Source organism: Jaculus jaculus, chromosome 16 (genome assembly GCF_020740685.1).
Source record: "Jaculus jaculus isolate mJacJac1 chromosome 16, mJacJac1.mat.Y.cur, whole genome shotgun sequence".
In the NCBI taxonomy this organism is placed as follows: domain Eukaryota; kingdom Metazoa; phylum Chordata; class Mammalia; order Rodentia; family Dipodidae; genus Jaculus; species Jaculus jaculus.
In genome coordinates, this window is record NC_059117.1 from 37,818,899 (window position 1) to 37,831,926 (window position 13,028).

Below are 13,028 nucleotides of genomic sequence, written 5' to 3' on the forward strand. Positions count from 1 at the left end.
GGCGCGCCCATTCTCCCTCTCTCTCTCTCTGTCTTTCTCTCTGTGTCTGTCGCTCTCAAATAAATAAATAAATAATGAACAAAAATATATTTAAAAAAATCTTACTACAGATGATGGCTCAGTGGTTAAAGGTGCTTGCTTGCAAAGCCTACTGGCTCAGATTCAATTCCCCAATACCCACATAAAGTCAGATGTGACTTTACCCATGCATATGGAGTTTGCATACAGCAGCAAGAGGCCCTAGCATGCCCACTTTCTCTTTCTCTCTCTCTCTCTGCCTCACTCCCTTTCAAATAAATAAATATTAAAAATAAATAAATAAAGCAGGATTGGAGGGATGGCTTGGAGGTTAAGGTGCTTGCCTACAAAGCCAAATGACCCAGGTTCAATTCCCCAGGACCCACATAAGCCATATGCACAAGGTGGCACATGCATCTGGAGTTCATTTGTAACAGCTGAAGACCCTGGCACACCCATATTCTCTCTCTCTCAAATAAATAAATAAAGCATAGTTCTTCAAAAAAACAAATCTTATTACATACTTTAGTTCTAGTGCTAGGGAGGCACTTACTTCAAGATTAATATCTATGAGATTAAAATTATGTTATTTAGCTTTTGCCTTAGGGATTTCAGATTATTCTCCAGTATCAATGATTTGAGAATGAATATTTGTTTTAAAAGATTTAAACTATTATTTTAAATGTTTTATGAATAGTAGAATATTTTATATCAAGACAAAACAAAAATGGAAATCTTTGGGCTGGAGAAATGGCTTAGCAGTTAAGGTGCTTGCCTGCAAAGCCAAAGTACTCAGGTTCGATTCACTAGAACCCATATAAGCCAGATGTACTAGGTGGTACATGCAGCTGGAGTTCATTTGCAACAGCTGGAGACCCTGACATGCCCATTTTCTCTCTTTCTCAATCTCTCTCTCTCAAATAAATAAATAAAAATTTTAAAATAAAAATCAAAAGGTTGGGTGTGGTGGCACAGGCCTTTAATCCCAGCACTCAGGAGGCAGAGGTAGGAGGATCACTGTGAGGTCGAGGCCACCCTTAAGACTATACAGTGAATTTCAGCTCAGTCTGGGCTAGAGTGAAATCCTACCTCAAAATAAATAAATAAATATAAAGAATGGGAGCTGGAGAGATGGCACAGCAGTTAAGGCGCTTACCTGTGAAGCTTAAGGACCCATGTTCGACTCACCAGGTCCCACGTAAGCCAGATGCACAAGGTGACGCAAGTGTGCAAGGTTGCACATGCGCACAAGGTGGCACACCACATCTGGAGTTTGACTGCAGTGGCTGGAGGTGCTGGCATGCTAATTTTCTCTCTCTCTCTCTCTCTCTACCTATCTATCTTTCTTTCTTTCTCTCTCTCTCATAAAAAAATACAAGAAAAAAGAATGGAAAACATTATATTTTAATACATGACTGGAGAAAAGTTGTATTGACAAAAGTGTTTGGCCTACACAATTTTCAAAACCCAACCATAGAGACTGAAGAAATAGCCAACTACTGATAGTGAGAGTCTGCGACCCTTTGCAGAGCCCTCTTCAGGCTTCACACTGCAACGGGACTGCACCGTGCTTTGATTCAAGCCGCTTCTGGGTTCCCGTCCACCACAGCCAGCATGAGAATCACAGATGGTTGCCCACCCAGCCCACACCTCCTCTAAGAACTGAGCCCGTTACCTCACTATCACTCTGTGAGTAAACATAAGACAGCCACAGTGACATAATCTTCATCTAAACAAATATTAATATGAAAGTAATTTGCTCCTCAGCTTTAAGTCTACACAGTATTTTATTTAAGAATCATATTCACTCATGCTCAAGTAGCGTTAGGGACTCTATAAAAAAATCATATTCTGGCTCTCAAACAAACAAGGGATTTAAGTAGAGGCCACAATAAAGCAAGTCCAGGGAAAATTCAATCTCAGGGGTATAAACAGTATAAGAACAATGAAACTGCCACTCGGTTTTCTATGATTTTCCAAGAATGGAGAAATATTTCATCAACTTCAAAACAAAAGAAACAGATAAATAACTAAAGAAGCAATTCTCCTTCATGATGCTAATCTGTTTATTATAGAAAGTATTTTCAAAGTTACGTATCAAAGAAATAAGCTCATGAATCAGAATGGAAGGCCACAGTCTAGCACCTTCCTTAAACAAATCAATATTCTCGAGCTTTTCATACAAGAAGATTTTTTTACAAAAATATTTTGCTCTGTGCCTTTATTTATTTATTTGAGAGGAGAGAAAGAGGCAGATAGACAGAATGAATATGCTAGGGCCTCTAGCCAGCGCAAACAAACTCCAGACACATGTGCTACTTTGCAAATCTGGCTTATGTGGGTACTGCAGAATTGAACCTGAGTCCTTAGGCTTCACAGGCAAGCGCCTTAACTGCTAAGCCATCTCTCCAGCCCTGTTCAGTGCTTTTAAAAATGCAGATATCTGACTGTTAACATTTTATTGTGAAAATTTTCAAACATATACAGAAGAATAAAACAAGTCCAACAGAAATATATTATGATCCCTATTTGTAATCTTAACTTTCTTATTTATTTTCAAGCAGACAGACACAGAGAAGAAAGACAGAGAGAACGGGAGCACCATGGCCTCCAGCCACTGCAAATGAACTACAGATGCATGTGCCACTTTGTGCATCTGACTTTACATGGGTACTAGGGAATAAAACTCAGGTAAGTTCCCTAAATGCTGAGCCATCTGTCTAGTCCCCTATAATCTTAACTTTTTAAAATTATTTTATTTATTTGAGAGAGACAGAGAGAGGCAAAGAGAGAAAGAGAGAGAATATGGGCAAGCCAGGGCCTCCTGCCACTGTAAACAAACTCCGGATGCATGCCCCACCTTGTGCATCTGGCTAACGTGGGTCCTGGGGAATCAAACCTGGGTACTTTGGCTTCACAAGCAAATGCCTTAACTGTTAAGCCATCTCTCCAGCCCTGTAATCTTAACTTTTAAAGTAGTCAATTAAAAAAGTGAAAGAGGACAGGTGGGATTCATTTTGCTCATATCTTCTAATATATCTGAAATATTATGTCAATATATAATGAATAGAAATGTTTTCTGAAGCCGGGCATGGTGGCAGACGCCTGTGATCCCAGCACTCAGGAGGCTTAAGTAGGAGGATCACCCTGAGCTTGAGCTGAGAATACATAATGAATTTCAGGTCAGCCTGAGCTAGAGCAAGACCCTGACTTGAAAAAAAAAAAGGAAAAGAAAAGTTCTCTGATATGTTTACTTTCTCTTTCATACCACAATTTCAGAATTCAGATGTACTTTATATTAACAGCACGCCTCAGTATGAGCCAGCCATAATTCAAGTGTCCAACAGTCACACATGGCCAAGGGCTCAATGGACAGTGCTGACATGAAGAGCATTAAGTCCCCAGGACGTCGCTAGTCACCACCTCACTGCCTACCAGGTTTCCCCTGTACTTCCTCCCCATCTTATTCTGAAGTAAATCTAAAACTTACAACATTTGATCCATGTTCAAAGTTCCTTAACAATCTTTCTCCCCCTCCTACCCTCTGACCCTTCCTCCTTCCCTCTTCTTATCTCTCCCCGCCCCCCTAGTTTGCTTCTTCAAATTGGAATCTAAATAACAACCCAGTTACCTCTGTCAAGATTTAGACCTGAGGGTGTAGCTCAGTGTGTGTCAAAAGCCCTGGAGGTTTGTTTGATCCCTAGCACCAAAAGGGGGAAAAAGATGATTTTCTATGAACACCAACATAATACTTTTACTTTTAACAAAATGTTTTGTTCACACCCATATTCATCCTCATACTCATTTCCCCCCTCCCCTTGCAAATAAATAACTACATTTTTAAAACAAAGTTCCATGCTGGGCATGGTAGTGGACACCTTTAATCCCAGTATTGGGGAGGCAGAGCCAGAAGGATTACCCAAAATCTGAGGCCAGCCTGAGACTACACAGTGAATTCCAGGTAAGCCTGGACTAGAGTAAGACCTTACCTCAAACACACACACACACACACACACACACACACACACACACACACAAAGTTCCAAATAACAACCCTGCTTACTCCAAGGTACTTGATCCAAACACTCTGGCAGTAGCCCCTGGGTAGAGAAAATTTTGTTAAGGTCCACATGTCATTCTAATGTAAGCCAAAGGAAAAACACTGGTTTATGTAAAAACTTCATACATGTGGGCTGGAGGGATGGCTTAACAGTTTAAGGTGTGTGCCTATAAAGCCAAAGGACCCAAGTTCAACTCTCCAGGACCCACGTTAGCCAGATGCACAAGGGAACGCATGCATCTGGAGTTCATTTGCAGTGGCTAGAGGCCCTGACCCGTCCATTCATTCTCCCTCCCTCTCTCTCTCTCTCTCTCTCTCTCTCTCTCTCTCTGTCAAATAAATAAAATAAAATATCTTTTAAAACATTTCATACATGTGACTAGAAGTTACACAGGGAATAACTCACAATGTAAGACAGGCAGGCACAGAACATGGTGAGTACCCTCCAACTCCAAGATGGATGGGGCACAGGAAGGCTTCCTTAAAGCTGTGTCCAGGCTAAAATGTTACACATGACTAGACTGAGACAGGCAAATATAGGTGAGAAGGAAAGATTATGCAAAGGCCAAAAGATTATGCTTAAACCAAAAAGCCAAACCTCACCCTGCAAGGCCCTGAGGGTAGGGGAGGTGAGCTGAGGTTAGTTCAATGAGACTAAAGAAAGCACATGATGAGTTATAGGTCAGAGAAGCAGGAACTAATTAGAACGTTCTCATAAATCCAATTAAAATGTGAAGAGTGCTTGCTGGGCAAGCATGAGGGCCTGAGAGGGGCTGATCTGCCCTTAGTTCAAATCCCCAGCATGCATGTAAACAGCTGGGTGTGGTCACGCTCACCTGAAGCCCCGGACATGTGGAATAATGAAAACAATAACATCATCACCAGGGCTTGCTGGTCAGCCCGTCTAAGTGAAAATGGCAGCTCTGGTTTCAATGAGAGACTCCATCTCAAGGAAACAAGCAAATGAGCACTAGAGGAAGTCGCCTGATGCTCCCCTCTAAGCTCTGCACCAGTGCATAGGGCACGCACATCTGGACACACAGACACGCATCACACACACCACATGTGTTACACACACACACACACACACACACACACACGCACGCACACAAACTGTGTGATACTCACCGATCAATAAAAATAACCACAAAAGTTTAGTTAGAATTTGAGGATAGTGGTAACACATTTTAGCAGTATTACCACAGATGTGAGAAACAGTGTATACCATACACATTTATTCTTCAGGCAATGTTTGTTACAGATAAGATTTGTCATTCCCTCACAATAGCTCTATGGTCCAAAGGGGAAGGAATATGTACTTTCCATGGTTTTTACTGGAGGTTCTGAAATTTCATGAGGTATTAAGGTATTTTGGATTTAAAAAAAAAACAAAACAAAACAGGGCTACAAAGAATGGCCCATGCCTGTAATTCCAGCACTTGGTGTGTAGAGACAGGAGCATGGCAAGTTCACAGACTGCTGGGCGAAACCCTGTTTGGGGATTGGCTTTTTGTTGCTTGTTTTGTGTTTTGTTTTTTTCCAAGGTAGGTTCTCACTCTAGCCCAGGCTGACCTGGAACTCACTCTGTAGTCCCAAACTGGCCTAAAACTCATAGCAATCCTCCTACCTACGCCTCCAGGGTGCTGGGATTAAAGGCATGTGCCATCACACCTAACAACCCTGTTTTTAACACACACACACACACATGCACACGTGCGTGCTTGGGGGGAGGGGGTGGATCCCTGCCTTCAAGACATTTAAAATCTAGGAAAAAAAAAGAAAACATTGCCAGAAAGCAATAGGATGGGAAAATGGGTCTATATAAAAGGTACAAAGCACAAAAAGAAAGGAAAGGAAGACAGGGAGGAAGGAATCTACAACAGCTCAGTACTCAGAACTGGGTACTCATTCACATTAGTAAAAGTATGTTCTAAGCCGGGTGTGGTGGTGCACGCCTTTAATCCCAGCACTTGGGAGGCAGAGACAGGAGGATCACCGTGAGTTCAAGGCCACCCTGAGAATTCAGAGTGAATTCCAGGTCAGCCTGAACTACAGTGAGACCCTACCTCAAAAAAAAAAATGTGTGTTCTAGCTGGACGTGGTGGCACGCACATCTTTAATTTCAGCATTTGGGAGGCAGAGGTAGGAGGATCACCATGAGTTCGAGGCCACCCTGAGATTACATACATAGTGAATACCTGGAAAAATCAAAATAATAAAAGTGTGTTCTGAGAGTAGTTCAGAGGCATTCTTCTGGCCGTAGTTTGTGAGTTCAGTCTTGCAAGATTTAGACGTTCATAGTAACAGACAGCTAAGGAGCTCTGAAGGCAGCAGGTTTTATGGCACAGACACGATGCTTTGGCAATGAATGAAGTTCAAGTTAACAGCACATGGGGCGACACAGTGAAAGCCAAGGCTGAGGGCAGGTTGCCAAAGCCTGGCTTAGGCTAGGCAGTCTGTGCCAAACAGGTAGACAGAAGGACTTGGAGTTTGGCTTACCTCTACAACATTGTGCGTTCAACTTTTCCTAGCTCGGCTTGGACGCCCAGGGTATGGTGACACACGTGTTTTTATGTGGCTGTCAAGACTGGATGCAATGATGACAGTACTGGCCACATGATAATTCAAAGTTATCGCTGCTGTAACAAATACAACCCATAAGTCATTCAAGAATATAACAACGATGCTTGGAGAACGCACGCACACGCAGTATTAGGAGAAAGACAGGGAAATCCACCCGTTGGCAATGTTCCGCAGTGAGCACCCCAAACTAAGATGTGGCAGGGGTAACAGGAAAGGACCCATGTGAAAGACAAGAGACAAGAGTTGGGGTGGGCATGCACGTGGTCCGAATAGTAGTAATTGAGAAGGCAAGAAAACAATGTGCAGACAAGACCAGAAAGCTGATGACTAAGTGGATTTAGACAGAAAAGGAATTTGCAGGAAACTGTACACAGCTCTCAATTATGCATGGAAGGCTCTTTCAACTTAATAGCTTCTACCTTCCTTGTCTCACATACTCTCCCCACGCCCAGCTTACAGAGCCATTCTAGTCCAGCCCTCCCTGGAGCGCTCCTGAGTGGAAATGGCAATTAAGAAAATAAAACTCTGCCAGGAGGCACATTATAAATAAAGTGGTGGGCTACCCAGGCACTCACGCACAGAGCAACATTGAAGTACCCTCCACCCTGCAATGAAGCACAAGGAAAATAAGAGCACCACTTCCTTCGAAGACCGTTTTGCTATTAGCTCTTTAGAGGGCAACCATACCACCCTTCCCCAACTTCCCCACCCCCCTCAGTTTCACGCAAAAGTAGGAGTAGAAATATTATTTTATTAATAGGTTGCTGCAGAACCTTTCAGAGTCAGTGGTTTCCACACATGCGAACAAAGGGACTAGCCAGCTTCCAGCACTTTCCTAAACAGGTACGAGGCATTACTGTTCAGAGTTCATTGACCACAGTGGGGAAAACCAATCTGATTTCTCTTTAGACAGAGGTAAAAGGAGGATTTCCTTTCCTCCCTTTCCTTCCCTGTTAAAAGCCACGATCGACCAAGGCCCACAAACCCATACTCTCAGCCACAAAAATCCATTGCAAGAAGATCCTCAACAACTCAGAAACAGTACACCTGGTACATCTGATACTGGCAGCAGGAAGCTTCCAGCCCAAGCTCTGATGGGATTAGTGCATTGTATCATTGTGCCCTACCACTGAGTTAGCATGAATTAAACAGTGAGGCAAGAACCATGAGACTAGTGTACGGTGGAGAGAGAGCGAGCTAAGGACTTAGGGTCAGAAAGACTAATGAAATCAAACCCAGCCATTTATTATTGGCGCTGGGCAAATTCCTGAACCCAGCCACAGTTTCTTCAGGCAACGCTGCAGGTCAAGATGGAGAAGATGGAATACTGTCTTCCCAACATGACGTGGCTGCCGCACTCATGACCTACCTCACAAGACCTGTACAATACTGAGCCCATCAACATTCAATCAAGGGTGGCATGAGGCCCTATCCTTCCGTGAGGAATTATTGACCATTAGTGGTTGCAAGAGGAGCTGAAGACATTTTCTTCAGTAGCATGGCCACTGGCTGGTTGCACATGCTCCAGTAAATAATCCCCCATCCATGTTCATCCAGGCAACTGTAATTAAACTCAAACACACACACACACACACACACACACACACACACACACACACACGAAAAAAGACATGAAAGTAAAAGGAGACTAGTTGAGAACAAGGGTTCAAGGGAAAAGGAAGAGGGGACAAGAGAAAGTAATGGGAGGAGATTATAATCAAAACATATTATTCACATATATAAAAATTGTTAATAAAAAGGTTTTTTTGGGGGAAGGGGGTTTCCAGGTAGGGTTTCACTCTAGTCCAGGCTGACCTGGAATTTACTCTGCATTCTCAGGGTGGCCTCGAACTCACAGTAATCCTCCTACCTCTGCTGGGATTAAAGGCGTGCGCCACCACGCCTGGCTTGTTGTTTTATCTTAGTGCTGGAGAGATGGCTCAGCAGTTAAAGGTATTTCCCTGGGTTCAATTCCCAGTACCCACGCAAAACAAGATGCACAATGTGCATGCATCTGGAGTTCGTTTTCAGCTGCAAGAGGCTCTGGTGCAGCCACTCTATCTCATGAATAAAAAAAAAAAAAAATTGTTAAAAGTAGAGCCAAACCCCTGCCCCCAAAAACTTTTTTAAACTGAGGTGTGGTGGCACATGCCTTTAATCCCAGCACTTGGGAGGCAGAGGTAGGAGGATCACCATGAGTTCAAGGTCACCCTGAGACTACATAGTGAATTCCATGTCAGCCTGGACTAGAGTGAAACCCTACCTTGAAAAACACTAAAAAATAAATAAATAAATACGGGGACTGGAGAGATGGCTTAGATGTTAAGGCATTTGCCTGCTAAATCTAAGGACCCAGGTTCAATTCCCCAGTACACATGTAAGCCAGATGCACACGGGGCACATGCATCTGGAGTTCATTTGTAGTGGCTAGAGGCCCTGGTGCACCCATTCTCTCTATCTGCCTCTTTTTCTTCTCTCTCTCTCAAATAAATTAATAAAATAGGTAAGGAGATACAGCTCGGCAGTAAAGGTACTTACCTGCAAAGCCTAAGAAACCAAGTTCTATTCCCCAATACCCACATAAAGCCAGATGTACAAGGTGGCACATGCACCTGGAATTCATCTGCAGTGGCTAGAGGCCCTGGCATGCCCATATATTCCCCCACTCTCTCTCTCAATAAATAAATTAATTAATATATTTTTAAAAATAAAAATAAAGTTTTTTTAAAAAAAAGATGGTAAAGATTACACGATAATGCAGCCTGTGCAACCTGGCAATACCTAACCTATAATATGACTATTAACTATTGAAAAATACATCTCAACAATAAGATAACTCTTTTGGCTGAGCAATGTCCTTTCTTACCAATAAAGTTAAATGTCTACTGTTATGGTGGAAACCATTACTTCATTTCTTGAAAGTGGTTCAATGCAACAAGGAGAAATCAGGCTGGAATCTTATTTCTGCCAAGATAACCTTAGGAAAATTGGTTATCCTACAGGTGAAAGTTAGCCTTAAGGTAGGTTAATCAGAGTTAATAATTAATGAGGTGATGTCTACAAGGTTCCCAGCAATCATCTTAGTGTGGTAGGTGCTCAACATGGTAGTTATTGCTTTTCTTTAATTTTTCCCAATACAAAATAGGATAAAGGTAAAACATCAAAACAAGCTATGAATCACCATTCTTCATATTTACAAAGAACTTTTGATCTATTCATTTCATAAATTTAGAACCTTCTGTGTGGTTCATACACAATCAAAGAACCAACAAGACAGATAGTCTCAGCTTTACTGGGACTTACATTCTAGGAGAGGAAGGTACACAGTTCAAATACCAAACCAGTCATTTCGGAGAGATTAGTGCTAGGAGGAGCAGCAAACAGGGTGGTGTGGAGGTGGTACTGGATGGGCAGTTAGCTTGTATGTATGGCAAGACTAGGCCTGTCTGGCGAGCTCCTGTGGCCAGAAGGGGGCCCTCACCTTGTGTGACTCTTGGGAGTACAGTATGAAAGATCAGAAACCTGTCTCTTAAATCTATCTTTTGCACCTATGTTTAAAATAAAATATTCCTGGGCTGGAGAGATGGCTCAGCAGTTAAAGGCACCTGCCTGCAAAGCCTGCAGGGCAGGGTTCGATCCTACACATGTAAAGTTAGATGCACAAAGTGGTGCGTGCATTTGGAGTTAGTTTGCAGTGGCAAGTGGCACTGGCGTGCTCATTCATTCTCATTCTTATTTTCTCTCTCGTCTCCTCTTCTCTCTTTGCTCTCAAATAAATACATAAAAACAAAATTAAAATAAAACATTCCTGAAGGTCCTCGTCGCAGAAATCGGAACCGGAGGGCAATGTAACTAACATCCGGAGGGACTCAGAGACGCTCCTAGCGACCGCAAGAGACAACTTTATGGTCCCTTCAGCTCCAAGAGTGAGACAGGTACGCCAGGTTTTAAGAAGTGTCACAACGATATACGGCAAATGTCACCGGGGCTCCAGAGACAGGGCACGTGGAAGCGCCAAGGGGCGGGTGCGCCGGGTATCCAGCACTGGCACCGGGAAGCGGGCGGCGAGCGAGCACCGCGCCGGCCCCGCGGGGCACCGACTCGCGGCCGTGGCCCGGGAAGCAGGTTTCCCGTGCCCCTCAGCCGGGCACGACTCCTCCTCGAGGCGGTCTCCAGCGCCCGCTCGCAGGCCCCTGCGCTCGGCTCCTTCTCCCCTGGCCGTCCAGCCCAGGGCTGCGGCCCCCGCCGGCCGGCTCTTCCCGGGAGGAGCAGGGACAGACCGGTCGGGACTGGCAGCGCGGGGCGGCCCCGCCACAGCCCAGCACCACTGGGGCGGACGTCCCGCCGCTTACCTGCGCGCTCTGCCGCTGGGGACGCCGCCCGGACCCCGGAGCCGGGCGTTCACCGATCGGCTCCTCCGGTCCCCTCGCCACCCTCGAGCGGCAGACAGTTCCCGCCCCGGCCGCTGGACACTGAGGCGCCGATTGCCGTTCGCCGGATGGTGGACGGGAGACCCGGGCGTCTGGGGGGCGGGTGGTGGGTGCCGTGTCCCAACTGGCTCTCGGGGCGCTGCGACCGCACGACCGGTTCTCAGTACTTTGCCCAGAACTTCTCCACGCGCCGTAGGGCGATTAGCCAGAGCCTAAGGAGCACGGGGCGGGAGCGGGGAGGCGGAGCCTGCGCCCGCGCTGGAGGCGGGGCCACGCCTGAAGGGGGCGGGGTGACACAGAATGACTCTCGCGGCCGCCAATCAGAAACCGTTCCGGGAAAAGGAGGTGGGGCGATGTGTTGGGACGAAGCCGGCAGATTCCGTGACGCCATCCAGGGTCCTGGGCGTGTAGACAGGGCGTCGGGCGCGGATAGCTGTTGCTTGGGCGGTGTACTCGCCGTAGGCGCTCATAAATGTTTGTCGAATGACAAGGAGGGAGCTCTGAGGACAGCCCGGGAGGAGCTGTGTTGGATACAAGGTTTCAGGATCACTTGACCAGTGGAAAAAAAGACCGAGATAGGGGAGGGTTACAGAACGGGGAAAATAGGTGGTTGGCGGAGAAGAATGGACTCTGGATGTTAAAGGACAAAATCGGTACGGATGCTGGGCTCGGAGGCTGGGACCCCCGCGTCCAAACACAGTGGTATAGATTAGTCCCGGAGCCGAGGAGGGAAATGAGGGGAGATGGGTCGTTGTGTCTTTGCAATCCCTGAGCGAGAGCGGGAGGCCTGGGAGGAGAATGTAGTGTAGCTGCGATTAAAACCCGGGAGCCCCTTGCTGGACCGGCATGGCCACCTGGATTCACTGCCCACTCGCTCCACGGCCTGCCCCATTCTAGTTTGAATACAACTCACACTGATTATCCGGGGTCGTTGTGCAGACCGGAGGTGGGGGAGTGGGTTGGGAATGGGTTCCAGGATCGACTGCGGGAAGGCACCCCACGTCTCTGCCCTCTCGGAGCTGACACTTAGTGGAGAAGCAGGCGATAATCAAAAGAGAACATGCATAAGAAAACTGCTAGTGAACTGTTGCCCCAGAGGTGACGGCCATGCAGGGCGTTGGCAAGTGGTGATCCTGTGACCCGGAGCCGCGCAGCGACCTGAGGGCCTCTCGGAGGAGGTGGCTTTTCCGCAGCCACACCCAGGAGTGAGAATTCCAAGCCCCGAGAACTGCCGATGCCACGCATTTAACCTCTCCTCGCCGAGCTGGGCTGTTGGTGTCCCATGTCACTGGGCTGCGAGCGCCGAGGCGCTGCTGGATGCCAAATGCCAGCCGCCACCTGCGCGCTCCTCACATTGCCATCCCCCAAGCTGACCCCAAATTAGGTTTCCGAGTCTCTCTCCGCCACTGTGCTATCCGTATTTCATTCATCGCACCTGGCTTTCCGCCTTCGCTGGTGCGGAGTGCCTGGAACTGTCTGTTTTGGACCCTGGTAGGCGGTGGGCTAGAGCGAGAAGACACACCGCCCACCCCGCTGCCCGTGCGGGCACACGGAGAACTGTGCTGGAGATTTCCAGCTCAACGGAGCGGATGCCCCTAAAGCACCTGGCATCTGAGGTACGCCGGCGGAGGCACGTGTCTGGCTGGCGCGCGCTAACCACTCGCCCAGAAGGAAAGGCACTTTGTCCGCCTGGGCCTCAGCGCCGGAGCAGCGCACCCTAGGCTCTCCGTGACTCTGCAGAGAGAAGCTGGCCATGCCCCCCCTTCCCCGCCCCCGTCCTCACTCAAGCTATTTTCTTTTTCTACATCCACATCCGCTTTTCTGCTGGAGGCCTTTGGAAATTTCTTTGCTGTGGGATCTTAGTGTTTAAAGGAGAACCCATTCTTTGGTGTTTTCCTAAATTTCTTCCAAATGGTGCACACTGCCCCCCTTTCTCT

The 13,028-nt window shown here is 46.5% G+C and overlaps 1 protein-coding gene across 6 annotated transcripts in view; it reads right to left on the reverse strand.

Annotated features, from left to right (window-relative positions):
• Osbpl3 (oxysterol binding protein like 3) overlaps positions 1-11,267 on the reverse strand; it is a 197,469-nt gene extending 186,202 nt beyond the window's left edge. For 5 of the 6 annotated variants that reach the window (XM_045135889.1, XM_004652803.2, XM_004652801.2 and 2 more), the window contains exon 1: positions 11,014-11,267. The gene's annotated coding sequence lies outside the window, so the exon portion shown is untranslated. Of the gene's footprint in view, positions 1-6,577; positions 6,708-11,013 lie in introns of those variants that run through there. The other variant, XM_045135884.1, reaches the window with a different exon arrangement.
• Positions 11,268-13,028: the final 1,761 nt, after the last annotated feature.